Source organism: Lathamus discolor, chromosome 1, assembly GCF_037157495.1.
Source record: "Lathamus discolor isolate bLatDis1 chromosome 1, bLatDis1.hap1, whole genome shotgun sequence".
NCBI classification, from domain to species: domain Eukaryota; kingdom Metazoa; phylum Chordata; class Aves; order Psittaciformes; family Psittacidae; genus Lathamus; species Lathamus discolor.
The window spans coordinates 22,938,770-22,951,081 of record NC_088884.1 but is presented as its reverse complement, the minus strand read 5'-3'; the positions used below and the strand labels follow the sequence as shown (position 1 = coordinate 22,951,081).

General features: G+C 40.9%; 1 long non-coding RNA gene across 1 annotated transcript; it reads right to left on the bottom strand.

Annotated features, from left to right (window-relative positions):
* Window positions 1-255: 255 nt before the first annotated feature.
* LOC136007081 (uncharacterized) lies at window positions 256-9,066 on the bottom strand. Its single transcript, XR_010609459.1, has 3 exons — window positions 8,825-9,066; window positions 916-1,220; window positions 256-446 (listed from the first exon to the last, which is right to left on the bottom strand). It is a non-coding gene; the product is annotated as an uncharacterized LOC136007081 (long non-coding RNA).
* Between the last annotated feature and the right edge of the window lie 3,246 nt (window positions 9,067-12,312).

The window sequence follows — 12,312 nt, the reverse complement described above, 5'->3', positions numbered from 1 at the left end:
TGGAGGGTGAAGGCAGCAAGTTCAGGCACATCGCAGCTCAGAAGAGCAAGATACCAGCAGAGAGGAAAGTACCTGCACTTCCCCTGTCCTTCAGCTGCTGTGGGACTGCGTCCACAATATATGGACAAATCACAGAACACTGTCTTCCCATCCACAGGTGCGATTTCTGCATTTCTGTTTGTAAAAGATCTCATTGACATGACCTCAATGTGTTTTCACCTAGTTATTATCCCATTAAAATAATTATACCACCTCTTTAAGCAGCAGGAATTTCTGTCCTATACCTTTACACACATTAAAATCCCCTGCTTGCAATAGTGGATGCAATAAGCATTTATTTCATTAGGATCATATCTTGGTTTTATTAAACATCCTTTGCATTGCAGTTATAATTTCCTTGTCCTTGGCAGCATGGGCTTTGATACGTAAATTCTTCAGATGGGTTCCTGGAATAAAAAACACAGCTTTCTGACATAGCCAAAAATATCTCTTCTGAGCAGAGCCTTGGAATATGTACGTGTGAGAGGCTGGGAGAACTGGGGGAGCCAGCTCAGACTGGCCTCTGGTCAGGGATTCCCAAACCATATGAGCAACTCATGGTGCACAAGACATTTCAAAACCTCCCCTATTAGGGAAGATGCAGAAAGAAACTGCTGCTGCCACTTAAATACAAAAGAGGAACTTACAAGTTTAAATCTTTCCCGGTTGATTACGAAGTCAGCCACGTAATTTCTAGTCACCATGTCAAATGAAAACTCTGAGTTCCCCTAAAACTGAACTTCCTGTACGTGAGATAAGTTAGCCATAAGTTTAAATTAATTCCCCATTCCTGCAATCCCAGAAAAGATGTCCTATTACTCTATATTCGGCAAACAATATAGCAACATTAAAAAACCTTTACCATCAAAAACTTACCGGGTAATATCTTGTACAAAGGAAGTTATCTTTTGTCATTTGCAGTGGAAAACATTGGATTAAGAAGCTTGTTCATACATCAAATGTATCTTTTTGCTCTTCTTGTTGCCTTGCTTTCTTTCATCCTCTTTGTCACAGAAAATATTAATAGTTTGCTCAAGTGACTTGCCTTCCATTCGGGTGTCTTGTCACCCAGTAGACCTCCAAGTGAGGATGTCTTTCTTTATCCACTGGCAACTGGCTTAGAGAAAAAGAATTTTAGGCAGTTCTCCAGGAAAATCCAGACCTTCATTTTCAGCCATGACCTGAAAAATAAGATTCAAGTGCAAAGGTCATAATCTTCCAGATCAATGAGCACACAAGGTGATGGCTATTGTGGTTGTCTGAGGTAAGCCACTACATGCTGCTTCTACCCTCAAAGGGGAAAAACTTGGATCTAGCCTGGCACTAGTGTGTTCTGAGGGTGGTAGTTTGGGGATATTAATGACATGAACTTTGTTTCTTTTCCTCCATGTTCCCTTTATTTATACCCGCGTGTAGAGTGTATTGCTTATGATTGAAGAAAAACCTTTTCTTCAAAGCTTAGAGAGCTTGGTTTAATTTCCTCAGTTTAATTTAATCTCTCCACAGTTCTGCATGGGGATGCAAAACAGTGTGTACATGTGCTTATTTGTTAAGGATTCAAAGTGACTGAACTTGGCCAAGAGACTGAATAGTGCCTTCTTTACTTTTCTACTAGTCAGTCCCTGCCAGAAAAGTTACATGAGTGAAGATACCAGAGATACCATCACCCTGGGATGCAAGACAGCCAGGACAGGATGAAAGGAAAGCAGATTTAGAAGTGAGAAGTTGGTTTAGCTCTGAGTGTGAAGAACTGTATAAGAGTTCTTGACATATGCATGGCACCTGTACCTGGCCTTGCAGTCTCTTTGCTGTGTATATTTAAGACACATCAGTGTAAATATTTATATATCTATACCTGCCTATATAGACACACAGTGGGCATGCACTCTGTGGTGGTTCACACTTCACAGTAAGCACACAAAGAACAGCCTATGCCTATAACATAGCAGTTCCCTTGCTGAAGAAAGCCCGGCAGGTAAGACTGGGCATCAGAGTTATGGTAATATAGGCTACCTTGAGAAAATCCTTCAAAAGAGAAGTCTTTTGAAGGGTTTTCTGCTGTGAGAAACACAGGGCAACACCTAACTCATAATATGCAGAAGTGAGGAACAGTGATTACAGGAATACTTTGCCAGCTGTTAAATCCAGAGCTTTCTGTAAGTAACACGTCATCAGAGATTTAGGTTTGCTTTTCAAATGTCTTTCTCACTGACCCTGCAGAGACATCTGATTCTGTTTCTCTGCATATGAAAAACAATTTAAACAGCGCAACATCAACAGAAAATGGGCCATTAAAAATGATAACAATACTTTTACATTCACTACTAAGTCCATGTTGACCATCTTGTAAGAGCTTTTTATGCACCCTGCTATCCTTTTGGAGAGTTCTTAAATGCTGTGAGATTGGCATACTCTCTGCCTCCATTAGGGCTATAGCAACACCAAGGAGGCAGCCAATATGCATGATCCAAAAGCACATCCTATACTGTTTGGCACCTAAATTTTAGGCCACTGTTCCTATACGGGATTTGTGAGCTCTGGGGAAGAGCATAATTGAACTTATTTAGGTTAGCAAAAATTCTCCAATCGTTTCAGCAGAGTGGATTTTTAAGAAATACCTTGTCCATATAGAAACAATGTCAGGATCTGCTAATATAGCATTATCAAATTTAGGGACAGGTTGCTTCAGTGCTTCTTACATCTCCAGACAGTAGTTTGGGGTGGAGAGCTGCAATACGTCACACAGTGTTAGAGAGTCTCTTTCAGGTGAGAAAGATCAGAAAGCCTATCAAGGTTTTGCTGACGCCAATTAGGGTAGCAAAGATTAGAACAGAAGAGATTTTCAGTTATCACAGCATCCATCTTGCTTTAGGCTGAGCAGTGATGGGATGCTTTTCTCCCACTTCCATTCTGTGACAACAGAAGGCTTGGGTACAGAAGGTTTGGGTTGGTCAGTGTCATGGGATTCCCCTTGGATTCTGGAAAACACTGTAGCAATCAGAAGGAGCTGAGAGGAAGCCTACAGTCTCCACTGTCCGGGAGACACCAGCAAGGCATTCCTAACTCTGAGCTCTTCAGAAATGGAAACATTTACATTTCTTTTTTGTTAGTCCTGTAGACATGTCAAACCTGCAGTAAGTACAAAAAAATCCTTGTTGTTCAGAATCTATGACTGTTCACTTGTGGTGTTTAAAGACATGCCTGACTAAGTTATCCACCAGACTGTTCTAATAACTGCAGCACAGAGTGATCTGATGCCAGATCAAAGCATGTGTTTGAAAGCTTGATTACCTCCTGGCATTCAGAAAAGCTCTTGCTGCTTCTCGCTTCATTGTCATTGTCTATCATTACTTATACTGATTATCCTGAGATATGCTACAGAGATCATTCAGGAGCTTTCTGGTCTGCTTCAGACTCCAGTGCTGAAGGAATTTGCAGCGAATACCTGTCTCTCGGGCAATGTGTAAAGTAAAATAATACCTGACAGAAACTTACCCAAGTATAATACAAAATGCAAGTTAAATATGTTTTGTGCCTGCCCTCAGTCCTTTTCTGTCTCTCTCTGCAGTAAACATTGGCAAAAGTTTTCACCCCAAAAGGCCTGTTTCTACTCATTAAAATTACTTAGATCATTAGCTCAGTCTGTGTGTTTAATTTACATTCAGAAACTGAACCTTGTTCATTTTCCAAATGGTGTCTGTTTCTGTCTGGTGACTGTAATAAGAGAGCAGACACCAACTCAGTGGTAGATGTCTACACCTGATCAGATGAATCCCATCAGCAGCCAAATTATTGCCCAAGCTACTAGATTAGAGGCCTTTCAATCCCTACGTTTTTCATTGTGAATTCCTTCTGATCACTTTACATAGTCATATTACTTCATTATGCTGGGTGTACAATGGGAGGTAAAGATCTGAAAATGAATCATTTGAGCTCACTTCGGTAAACCAAAGTGGATTTTTTTGATCGTGGACTATGATAACATTTCTTTTAGATTTTAAAAACAGCAGGATAATGTCTAGATTTTTAATTAAGCTTTTTGTGGGAACATCTGTTCTCTGAAGAGCTACATGCTCACGTTTTTTCTTCATGCGTAACAAAAACAAATGTTGAAATGTTGGAATTTTGCTTGATTGAAACTGGGCTGTGTTTAACAGCACTAAAAACATACTGAATTTAGCCAATTAGGTCACAGAGTTGCAAAAGGACTTTGCTGCAAAGAACAGCATACCATATTTAAACAGCTTTTTAGTGTTTTCCTTTTATGTTTACTGTAGCAAACTGTAATGCTATGAAATACTGGCCATACCTCTATTAGTAAGATGGACAACTGGGGTCTGTTTTCTGATCATGCAAACGAATGGGACAGCCTGGCTTGTTTGCCACACCATAGCTAGACCATTTCCAAAGCATGATCTTCACCATGCTGTGTATTGTGACCAGCCCCTGGCCTCGTGTTATCCCTCAAGCCACTCCTGGCCATCATCCGAGGAATTGCTAGTTAATGGTCATACACCACGCAAAACTGGGCCAAATAGAGGGGCAGTAGACACCAAAAAGTATGAATGATAGATGCTACTCCTCAAGCCAATGCTTTGGCCCTGTTTAGCTTGCTTCAAGTTTGCTTTTAGTTTACTGCTGCTAAGTAAAAGTGGCATGCCGCACCAGGAAGGGTGAGCTCCCTTCTCCTCATGCCTCAGTGGTATATTGGTGGTTCTAATATATCCTACTGTTCAATCTATTTCTTTCAGTTCAAAGTGTTTAAAGTAATGTAAGAGGTGTTTTGCAGTCCATCAGGATGTTTTCATTACAAGTGATGGTGGTGGTGTATTGTGTGCCCAGGGATATACTATGGCAGTGTCTGGAGGTGAATGGGAGGGCAAAAAGTGTTCATATATCATGGAAAGACTGTACAAGGGAAGAGAGCCAAAGCTGGGATAGTCATATATACATGGTACCTTTTGAGAAAAGGTCCTGGAGTGAACTGTCCCCAGAACTACAACAGGGCTTTTTCCTAGCTCAAGCGGATAAGAGAGGGCCAAATCAGAACCACGGAGTGAAACTACAACCAAACGCAGTGAATAACAAAAGTCTCTCTCCTTTGCCCTTGTGCATTTAGCAGCAATAGCAACTTCAGGTTGTAATAAAATGTTTAACAATGGTCTATCATTGCTTTTGAGAACTCACCATGGACTGGAGAACTGGACTTTAGAGTTAAACCATGCTTAGCTTGCAGGTTCTCTAAAGCCAAGACTATTCGTGTCAGAATTTCGCTTTCAATTTTAGAACAAGTGAACTTGAAGAGAATGTAAAATTTCTGAACAAAAGATAACGTAAAACTTTGCTGTTCCAAACTGGAGCATTTGTATGTGTGGTTTGTGACCAGACTTTGAAACAACAACTCTCTTGCATGGTAACAGGCAAAGTGACACTATCATCTGTTTTGTAGAGATATGATTTTATTACAGCAATGCCCAGAGAAGATTCCCCTTTATAAAAGATTCATAAATGTCTATTTTCAAAAGGCCTTATCTGAACCATAAAATATATCTGTAGGCAAGTGCTATAAAATAAGGCTGTGGCACTCAAGCATGATTTTATATTTTTGGCAGCAGCATAGACAGTATGTTTAAATTTGATTCAGTCCTTTTTTGGTAACTTAAGGGATGTCACAAATTATATCACATTTTTATAGCATTAGATTTTTTTAACAGACTTAATAAAATCCCCAAAGAAGCCTGGTTTTATGCCTGTAATTTTTATGGACTAATAAATCTGAGATGGACTGGTGTTTCACAGCCAAATTCCAGCTCTCTACAAGCATGTTATTTTCACTGTCTTTGTAGAAACACTAATTACTGTAACCAAGACTCTACAAAATCTTGTAGATACAGGTTTGTAATCTACTGGGAAACACCCTGCAGAATCACTTTTGTTTTTACACACTTTTATGTTTAAAGCTTAGCGTGACTGACCGGTGACTCCTCATGGAGAACTATAGTTCAGAGCAATGGCAATAAAAGAAATGTAATAAATGTGAAATAATTTCAGATCTGTGTGATAGCATCTTCTGTCAGTTAACTGAAGAAGAGTTCCCTTTTTTTTCATGCACAGCAGGACCTAGCCCAGTCCCCTGGGCTGGGAGGTGGTGGGCCAGGGACTCTACCTGCCAGGCCAGGTACATGCAGACATTCACATTCAGTAACGAGCCTCTATTTCCCCAGACTGCCTCAGTACCCCAGCAGCTGCAGCTGCAGCCTACATCCAGAACTCCCAATGTGCCAGCGCATCACACTCTTTTATGCATGACCCAAAATGCCTATTAATCTTGGGCCCCCTCACTGCCTGCTCCCCTCAGCACTGCAGGCACTGCCTCTCACCTACTATCAACTGTCTCAATGCCTAATCCCATGCATAGTCCCTCACTGTAAATTGCTTATCTCTTGTCACATCTGCCACACTCATTTGCAAAATCACATGATTCCTTGATACAGAGCCACAGGGCTGTAAAGCCAACAGGGACCTGTGCAGGAAGGCCATGCATTTGTCACTGCTGCTATACTCTGTGTGTTTTGACCTCAACGTCTCCTTTTCAGTCAGCACCAGAAATACACCGAAAGAAGTTTTAAAAGGTTTCAAGTGCTGACTTGACGATATAACCAAAAACAAGCTTGGGAAAGTTCGTGCTGGGAATTAGGTAACACAGAAGTGCTTTGGTTTCTAGGAAGAAGTGACACTGCAAAAATATTGTGAGTAAGGTAAAATGAGGAGTCACACAAAGGAGCTCATAGGGTAGATTGTCCCTGTGCTACTGAAAAGGAGGTGTTCTTATAAATCTGATAAGAAAGAAAAGTGAATGAGTAGGTTGTAGCTCAGCTTGCCTAGGAACAACCATGAGCTACACAAACCATATGAGAGCTGTCTGACTAAACACAGGATGTAGTATTTGTTCATTTTACTGTACAGGTAGCAAACATGCTGTCAACTTGCCTTCACCTCTTCCTCATCCCCATAATCCTCATATACTCAAACATTTTATCAGCCCCACAAGACTGTGTCTCAGAAATTCAACTTTGTCACCCCTGAATCCACATATCTTCCACTCTTATTATTAAAACTAATTCACAGTTACTAATTAGGATGGCTTGAAATGTCTAAGGTTTTCTCAGAATTCAGAGTTTTCAGAATGAAAATAGTTTTCTCCCTTATTTTTAGTTTTAGTTTTATTGTTTTTTAATAAAGCCAGAGCTTCCCATGGGAAAAAAAAAATATACAAAACAATAAAAGATAGTGTTTTGGTCCTGATAGGTGGCAAAAATTGATCACCTTTCCTTTTACTCCATGGAAGGAAAGGCAGTAAAAGTAAACAAGGAAGTGGAAATATTATGCTCCTGAGAGAGCAGACGGAAGAATATCTATAAATAACCCTGTCATTTGGTGAGAAAATGCCAGCTGCAGGAGGCAGCTCCTTACTGGAATTAGCTACAGAAGGAAAGACAAACACAGAGCACAGATACAACGTGCTGAATGACTGGCTGCCTGAGGCCATCACTTAAAAAGCCTTTGGCCCACACAAGGCTGGTGTTGCCAGAAGGGAAGTTACACTGGGGTGACAGGACGGTGATACCCACACTCGAGTCCCCAAGCCTGTGCCTGCCCGTGTCTGCTCTACAAACCCACATTCACTTTACAGAAGCCTTTTCAAGAGAAGCATGTGTTTCCTCACTTTGAGAGCACTTCTGTCTATACTGCAACACTAGCACATTGTACTTAGATCTTAAAGAGCCTGTGAACTTACATAAATATGGCCTTATCCTCTGTTCTTATTTCCTGGTCCCCAGAAGACTTCCTACTGCATGTATCTACACAGAAACTGCTGCTGAGCTGGATCTGCTTCTGCTTGAAAAAGCAGCTCATGAGACACTTACTCCTTCCTATTTAACTCCACTTAACAAATGACATTAAGGGACACAGTCATTTATTAAAAGACCTACTGCATGTCTTTTTGGCTTAGAACAACTGATCAGAAACCATACCCCAAATGAGTTTTTAGTTAGGAATAAAAAAAGCTATTTTTCCTTTCTATACTAAATTTGAAATTCATAATAAAACTTTGACCAACCCTGTCATGATTCAAAAGCTGGAAAAAAATGCTACCCTTTCCTGTTTAGCATAAATCTGTCACTCTTATTTCAGATAGGTCTAATCAGACTGATGTTGTCATAGGTAATTATTTTCCCAAAAATTCATTACACAGAACATTAGCCAAGGACAAGGTTTTGATGCCTGGGACTGCATAACTAGTTCAGCACATATGTGAAAGCTGGAAAGTTCACCCAGAAGAGGAAATAGCCATTTCTTATCACCTTTGATCTGTTTACACTCCTGTGGCTTACTATATATCAGCAACAAATTCCTGTTAAGTATTTCCATAATTCAGATCAGTGTGTCATCATCCAACAACATGGCACGAGCTAGCCTGCAAAAGAGCAAACATCTACAGCAAGCCGGGCACATCCAGTGATTGATCTCTTTCTCAACTTTCACACTTAATATGCCTCAGTAAAAGTGAAAATGCTGGTTCATTCACTCAAATACCCACATGGAGAAAAGCAGTGGTAAACCATACTATTTGAAGTGCATTCAGCATGACTGTCTGCAGCAACCCAGATCTCTGAGACCCCTGGAGCTCTTTGGAAATGTAAATATTACCCTATCTCCAACTGCTGCAGCTTAAGAGCTGCAACTCCATGTGTTACTGGCCACTGCAAAGCCTTCCACCTACCTCCTGCAGAAAGCAGCCTGCTGGAAGGAGTAGTTTCCAACATCAGTGTATAGGCTAGATGATGCTACACTGAAAGACTCTTCCTCTTCTTTCAGATGTTCCAAATATCCAAGGAGTAAGGATACTATATCCTTGACCTCCTATGGAGGTTCCTTATCGTGCTCCCTTCATTGGTTATTATTAAGAAAAGTATAACCTATAGAGGGTTTTAATATTTTTTAATGTAACTTCATTAACCTTGAGCAGGTGCTAGCAAGCTGAGGATTGGTTACTGCGGAAAAAAACTGTGACTTAGACCCTCCCAACTGATCTGTGCCCTCCTTAGGTGCAGTGATTTTTCTCAGTTCTACAACAAACCAGTTAAGACCATTCAAATGAGCACAGCCTGAGCCGTGGCAGTCCCTTGGGCAGCATAGAAAAATTCCAGCCTGCAAAGGCCAGAGTTTGCTCGGTCTTATCTGTACAGATTCCAAGGGGTTTTCTCATCTGAAATAACCCATAACTAGCTGAGAAGAAAAAGTCACACTTCCTCACGCACCCACATCAAAGATGATTGACACTAATGGCCTTTGCTATATTGAGGCAGTTTCTTCCTTTATCACACTGTGTTGCTCTCTAGTTCTGTCAGGGGTTCCCAGCACTGTCTGGTTTGTTCTTATCGTGGCAGCCTTACTGGAAACTGTCATCCCTGTTGCTGTTATTCTTCACAGGATTCATCATTCATGATTATTGCACCAGTTTTCAGAAGTGCTTGTCAAGTGGAAATTCCCAGCTTTGGACCCACTTACACAGATTACAGTCCGTATTATGTTTGCCCAGTTTCCTTATAGGAAACTGGGGACAGGCTGTGCTTTTAGAATTAGTTGGTTTACTTTCTCTAAATCACCTTCCTCTGTAAATGAAAAGAAGCTGTGTTGTAACTGGAAAGCAGCCAAGGATAAGCAGTTTTGTAATGGGTTGTATGTCAGATCATAAGCTTGGTTATTGTCATTTCTGTGCCAAGGCTCAGCTCTCCCCGACATAGCATGCAGCCACTGGAGCCAAAGAAGCAACTCGATTACCTGGACACAGCAATAGGCTGTTCGCTGCAGTGGCACAGCCAGTGTGGCAGAGGCATCGATTATGTGAATTCGCCTTCTGAAATCTCTGGCATGATTTTCTTGATCACATTGTCTGCTTGGCAGAGTACCTGGAGTCATCCTCTTATGCTGAAGCTAAAAATAAAACTCTGGAATGAGAATTTACACTTAAAATGGTTATTGCTGGTGGTAAAGCTCTGTTAAAAATCAGTCTGTGAATTCAGACTGAAGTTAACACAGATTAAGGACTGGAACAAATTTCAGGAAGGCCTAGAAAAACGCAAATTAGGGAAGAAATTATGAAAGAGATAGAAGATTGATTTCAGCTTTTAGATTCCTGCCTGAGAGTATAGCCATTCTGAAAGACAGCTTTGAATGAATTAAAATTCATCTGAGACAAGCACTGATACCATGACCTTCTTCCTACACAATGACAAATTATGTATTTCCACATAAATGGTTGGATGATGCAAATTACTAAATCAAAACACACATTAAATTATGAAAGTAAAATGAAGTACTGATAAGAAAAAAATGCAGAAACTACTTCCGAGGCCAGTTTCTCACCACAAGAAGCGTGTAGAGCAAAACGACATTTGAATATCTCTGGCAAACTAAAGTAGGAAAAAACCTGTGAAATCACAATACAATAAAATGGTATTAAGTCTGTGGGCCTTCCCTTCCCCAACCCTCAATAGAAAAGAAGGGCTAGACAGGGTGAGGAGGCAGAAGCAAATCTTTGCATGGCTGGATCCAAGGACACTATGAACAGACCAGGATGTAATTCTTTGTGTAATATGGGAAGAAGTATTAATACGAACTAATACCTCTGTAATAAGGAAAACCAAGGCGGTAAAACCAAGACACATTCAAAGTCAGGATTCAGAATCAGACAATTTTCCCTCCCTAGAAATTGCCTCTTACTGTGTGCATGTGTGGTCCCTGAAGACTTGGCTCTGCAGTTCATACCTCAGTCATTACCTCATAGGCAGGGATAATTTGACAGCAGATGTATCTTTTGTATTTTCTTTCAAAAGGTACTGCATTAGTCACAGGTTGTGCATTCCTCTTACGCACATTATTCTCTTTTATATAGCATTTTAGCATTCTCCTTTTGGTCCGCTTGCAGGTAAGTGGAACTGAGATGTTTGTAGGGGAAAAAAAAGCATTTGCAAACTTGCATTCGCTTCCCTGTTCTTGTCTTTGCAAAGTGGAAGGACCTCCCATGGGTTCTGATGCTGTTATATTAATAAGTAAAGAAAAGTTAGTAAAAAACTAAGAGTTAAAAAGCTGTGAGGAAAAATGGCCATACTTGCTGTTCTGGCTGTGGTTTCCTGTTCAGATTGGAGGAATGTTTTAGGAACCCTGAAGCTGAAACTGCATCATCATGAAAAGGAAACCTATGAGGGTGATGTACAGTAGATAGAAGTGGGTAAGAAATTAGTGTTTGAAAAGAGATGAGAAAGAAAAGGGATCTGAAAAATTTACTTAGCTGCCTTGATGGAAAAATACTAGGAAACGGCGGATTTCAAGCTTTGCAAAACTTTTATGATTCATGACCATGTGCCTGTTTTACCTCTGAAAGCTATATGTGGAGTAACTCTAGGGAAACTTCAAGGAGGCACATCTATGGATAGCGCAACCAAGCCCTGCAGCCATTATGGCAAAGCCACCCCTGCTTTTCATGAGGAAAATAATTCCCAGTAACTAATACTATGAATATAGCAGATTAATCTGTAATTAGCTTTCATTTGCTTTTACGAGCCCATTTTTTGTTTCCAGTGAAGCATCAGGGAAGTCACTCCCAGAGTAATCCTTTCACCTCATGATGAACAGCTCTCCTCTGGAATGAGCAATGGCCCAGACAGAGCCTCACCTGGACCTGCTCCCTGTACCTCATGTGTTAATCAGCATAGCATACACACGTTTGCTTTATAAACTGCGTGTTAGAACAGGAAGGTAGAGCATTTCATGAACCTATTATCTATCCTCTTTTCCACATAAACGCTTTGGAGATGTTTTCCTGGCACACTGTGGGTTCCCTTGGTCTGCAAGCTGGCCCAGGCCTCAGGGTTTGCAGTCGGTTTTCAGCACACTTGACAAAACTGTTGCACTCCGCCATGCCTGAGTGTCACTCCCACCAAAGCTGCAGCTCTGCCTTTACAGGTACCATAGCACAGTCAGATATTCAGGAGCCACTCCTGGGCTCTGAACCAGGGACTCCCCTTACTTCCTATAAGTTGCCAAGATGCCAGGTAAAGGCACCTCAGAGACACATCAGTGTGGGGTGTTGGTCATAACAAGTTTGCACTGATGTTGTCTCATCAGTTCCTGGAGGGAATTTCCAGGCTTGTTTGTTCTCCTCACTGCACCTCAAGCCCCTGCTTTGCATTTGTGATTGCATAGGTA